The sequence below is a fragment of the Schistocerca serialis genome, chromosome 1 (assembly GCF_023864345.2).
Source record: "Schistocerca serialis cubense isolate TAMUIC-IGC-003099 chromosome 1, iqSchSeri2.2, whole genome shotgun sequence".
Classification (NCBI taxonomy): domain Eukaryota; kingdom Metazoa; phylum Arthropoda; class Insecta; order Orthoptera; family Acrididae; genus Schistocerca; species Schistocerca serialis.
The window spans coordinates 346,642,965-346,647,903 of record NC_064638.1 but is presented as its reverse complement, the minus strand read 5'-3'; positions in this window follow the sequence as shown (position 1 = coordinate 346,647,903).

The following is a 4,939-nucleotide window of genomic DNA, read 5'->3' as shown; positions in this document are numbered from 1 at the left end:
CAACAACGTCTCGGAAGTAGACAACACTTCCTCCTAACACTTCCACATCTTACAGTGTTGCCATATTGTGCATATGGCCGGACTTAGAGTTGTCAGGGGCGGTCAGTTTTATTGGCCACCTTAAGCGAATGACTCGGACTTAGTCTCTGTGGCGGCCAGCCGGCGGTCAGTTTTATTGTCTAAGACTGTACATCTCTCAACCTATAAGGTGCTTTCAGTGCTTTTGTTTTGGGCATATGACTTCCCTCTGTACGGCAGACCCTTTATGTGGTGACTGTGGCCGCCTGCACCATGATGGAAACCCCTGTGTTCCGCCACCTCTGTGTGTCAATTGTGCTGACCGTCATTCCCTTCGCTCTCTGGAATGCCCAGCTTACAAGAGAGAAAAGAAGATTCAAGAATACAAGTCCTGTCTTATGCTGAGGCTCGCCAAAAGTATGAGATTTTTATTAAAAATGAAATTCCTCCACCTTTGCTTAAGATTTTTTGTTTACTTCACTACTAGTTTCGGCGTTGCTTCTAGTTACTGCCGCCATCCATGTCGAGCACGTGTTGATCTCACCGCGGCCTTCAAGAATGAGCAACACACAACTGATTTCAGCAAGTTTATGGGCCTGAAGATGGCGCGGACGCATCGCCGAAACTAATAGTGAAATAAATAAAAAGTCTTAAGTACAGCTAGGACTTTTATTTTCAATAAAAACTGTACCAGCTGCGTCCCACATTCATCCCGTTTAAATATGGACGTACCAAGAAAAGTATGAGAGACTGCTCCAGTGTCACCATCTTCAACTTTAGTCTGAGTTACTTCATTTCCTCCACCTCCCTCGTCCAGACCCATCCCTCTCTCCCTTCCCCCTCCCAACAGTTCTCATGACCTCCTGTCAGGGAGCAACTCCCTCCACCTTGACCTTGACCTGGAGAGCATCTGCAGGTGATCGGGCTCCCTCCTGGGACCCCTCTCCCTGGCGTCTATCAGGCCAGAAGACACTCACCACCACGAGGAGCACCATCTGTGTGCTCCAAGGTCGCTCGCTCTCTTTCAGTTCCGGATCTTGCAGAAGCCTGTACTCCCTCTTTACCCTGCCCTCGTCCATCTCAGAAAGAGAAGAAGAAGGATCATAAATCTTAAGACAAGGCGCCCACAATGCCCCCCAGAGATGCCATATCCCCCTTAAAAGCTGAGTCTGATATCTTATTTATGGATGTCACTCCATCCTTGCCTTGTTCATCAGGAAACGCATTTCTGTGAAGACCACTCTCCAACATTTCGTGGTTATCAGGCGTTCTGTCAGAAGTGTGCAGGCCCCAGAGTAGCATCTAGTGGAGTCTGCACTTTGGTTCACTTCGATGTTCAAAAATGGCTCTGAGTACTATGGGACTTAATATCTGACGTCATCAGTCCCCTAGACTTACAATTACTTAAACCTATCTAACCTAAGGACAGCACAAACATCTATGACCGAGGCAAGATTTGAACCTGCGACCATAGCAGCAGTGTGGTTCTGGACTGAAGTGCCTAGAACCACTCGGCCTAAATGGCCGGCCTAGCTCTGATGTCATTACTTACAGGAACCCCCTATCTACCAATTTGGAAGCGACACTAGTTTCAGTCCAAGGGAATGCAGCAATCACCATTTGCAATATCAACCTCCCTCCAGGTAGGCCACTTCCTTATGTGGCACGGTCTACCTTAATCCAACAACCCCGGCCCCTGTTTCTGCTCCTTGGGGACTTCAGTGCCCACCATTCACTGTGGGGGAGTGTCACTTCAATGGGTAGGGTTATCATAACTGGCCAAATTATCACCGACCTTGATTTGTGTCTCCCAATGTTGGTTCCCCTAGCCACTTCAGAGCCACTTATGGCATCTTCTCTGCTGTCAGTCTCACGATCCCCTCCCATTCCCTCATGGCTTCCTGCAGTGGTCATCTCATGATGACCTTTGTGTCACTGGCCACTTTCGGGTGATTCTATTGGTCCCCTGCTGCCGCCAGGTAGACAGGCTCCCGCTTTGAGCATTTCACAGGGCCAACTGGCCTTTATAATGTCTGCTATGAAATGTGACAACTCTCTCTCGACTTCCATTGTTGTAGTCGTGCAAGGAATCTCAGCAACTATTCTTCATGCTGCTGGTACTGCTGTCCCCCCATCCCCAGGTCACCCTCGTCATAGACTGGTACAGGGGTGGACCAAGGAAGTCGCAGTCACTGTCCAGGATCGTCGACGGGTGCTGCAGTGATTTAAACAACACCCTTCACTGGCCAACCCCCTCACTTTTAAGCGTCTTCGTGCTAAGGATCTTTACCTTACTAAGCGGAGTAAAAGGAGTTCTGAGAGCGCTATGTTTCCTCCCTGGGCACGTATGCCTCTTCATTGCAGGTTTGATCCAAATTCCGTAGCCTTCTGAGCCGCCAGCGAGTGGCGACTGTCCAGGGTTTGAACCTCCAAGATGCTCTGTGCAGTGATCCAATGGTCCTTGCAGAACACCTTGCGACCCACTTTGCGACGACATCGTCATTCTCTTCCTACCCTACTACCTTTCTGTAGAACAAACGCAGAGTAGAACAGTCCTTGCTCTGTTTTATCTCGCACCACATTCAGCCCTATAATGCACCCTTCACTGAATGGGAATTGGTGCAGGCTCTTAGTTCTTCACGAGACACAGCCACAGGCCCATATTCCAACCACAACCAGATGATCCAACACTTGGACGTTCCTCAGAGGTTACAGCTCTTCAGGGTCTTCTACCAGATTTGGCTCATAGGTGCTTCTGCATCACAAATAGTATAGTTATCACCGTCCTTAAGCCCAGGAGAAACCCAACGTCTCTAGACAGCTACCGCCCAATTAGCAGTACGAATATACACTCCTGGAAATTGAAATAAGAACACCGTGAATTCATTGTCCCAGGAAGGGGAAACTTTATTGACACATTCCTGGGGTCAGATACATCACATGATCACACTGACAGAACCACAGGCACATAGACACAGGCAACAGAGCATGCACAATGTCGGCACTAGTACAGTGTATATCCACCTTTCGCAGCAATGCAGGCTGCTATTCTCCCATGGAGACGATCGTAGAGATGCTGGATGTAGTCCTGTGGAACGGCTTGCCATGCCATTTCCACCTGGCGCCTCAGTTGGACCAGCGTTCGTGCTGGACGTGCAGACTGCGTGAGACGACGCTTCATCCAGTCCCAAACATGCTCAATGGGGGACAGATCCGAAGATCTTGCTGGCCAGGGTAGTTGACTTACACCTTCTAGAGCACGTTGGGTGGCACGGGATACATGCGGACGTGCATTGTCCTGTTGGAACAGCAAGTTCCCTTGCCGGTCTAGGAATGGTAGAACGATGGGTTTGATGACGGTTTGGATGTACCGTGCACTATTCAGTGTCCCCTCGACGATCACCAGTGGTGTACGGCCAGTGTAGGAGATCGCTCCCCACACCATGATGCTGGGTGTTGGCCCTGTGTGCCTCGGTCGTATGCAGTCCTGATTGTGGCGCTCACCTGCACGGCGCCAAACACGCATACGACCATCATTGGCACCAAGGCAGAAGCAACTCTCATCGCTGAAGACGACACGTCTCCATTCGTCCCTCCATTCACGCCTGTCGCGACACCACTGGAGGTGGGCTGCACGATGTTGGGGCGTGAGCGGAAGACGGCCTAACGGTGTGCGGGACCGTAGCCCAGCTTCATGGAGACGGTTGCGAATGGTCCTCGCCGATACCCCAGGAGCAACAGTGTCCCTAATTTGCTGGGAAGTGGCGGTGCGGTCCCCTACGGCACTGTGTAGGATCCTACGGTCTTGGCGTGCATCCGTGCGTCGCTGCGGTCCGGTCCCAGGTCGACGGGCACGTGCACCTTCCGCCGACCACTGGCGACAACATCGATGTACTGTGGAGACCTCACGCCCCACGTGTTGAGCAATTCGGCGGTACGTCCAACCGGCCTCCCGCATGCCCACTATAGGCCCTCGCTCAAAGTCCGTCAACTGCACATACGGTTCACGTCCACGCTGTCTCGGCATGCTACCAGTGTTAAAGACTGCGATGGAGCTCCGTATGCCACGGCAAACTGGCTGACACTGACGGCGGCGGTGCACAAATGCTGCGCAGCTAGCGCCATTCGACGGCCAACACCGCGGTTCCTGGTGTGTCCGCTGTGCCGTGCGTGTGATCATTGCTTGTACAGCCCTCTCGCAGTGTCCGGAGCAAGTATGGTGGGTCTGACACACCGGTGTCAATGTGTTCTTTTTTCCATTTCCAGGAGTGTACTTTTTAAACTGCTCAAAGGATGACCAGCTTCAGATTACGTTGGGTACTCGAATCCCGGGGTCTTTTGTCCCCGTATTAGTGTGGATTCGAAGCATGGCAAACTCCAACTGACCATTTACTCCGATTGGAATCAGCGATCCGACAGGGTTTTACTCACCGCTGGCGCCTTGTCGCGATCTTCTTTGACCTACATCAGGCGTGTAGCATGGTTTGGCGCCTTCACATTTTAGTTAGCCTCCATGACTGGGGCTTCCGTGGTCCCCTTTCAATTTTTATTTGCTAGGTTTATATCTCACCAGCTCTTCTGGGTTCGAGTTGGCACTTCCCTCAGCGCCCCTCAGATTCAGTGGAATGGTATCCCACAGGGTTCTGTGCTAAGTGTCACACTCTTCCTGATTGCCATCAATGGACTTGTGACCTCTTGGGCCCCTGGTTACCTGGCATTGCATGTCGACAGTTTTTGGATCTGGTACAGCTCTCACACAGTAGCATCTGCTGAGAACCAGCTCCAAGGCCTCTGAGTGGGCCACCACTCAGGGGTTCCAGTCTTTTCCCTCCAAAACGCGGGTCATCCATTTTTGTCTTCGACACAGAGTACACCCCAATCCTGCACTTTATTTATGTAACCAGCTCCTCGATGTTGTAGC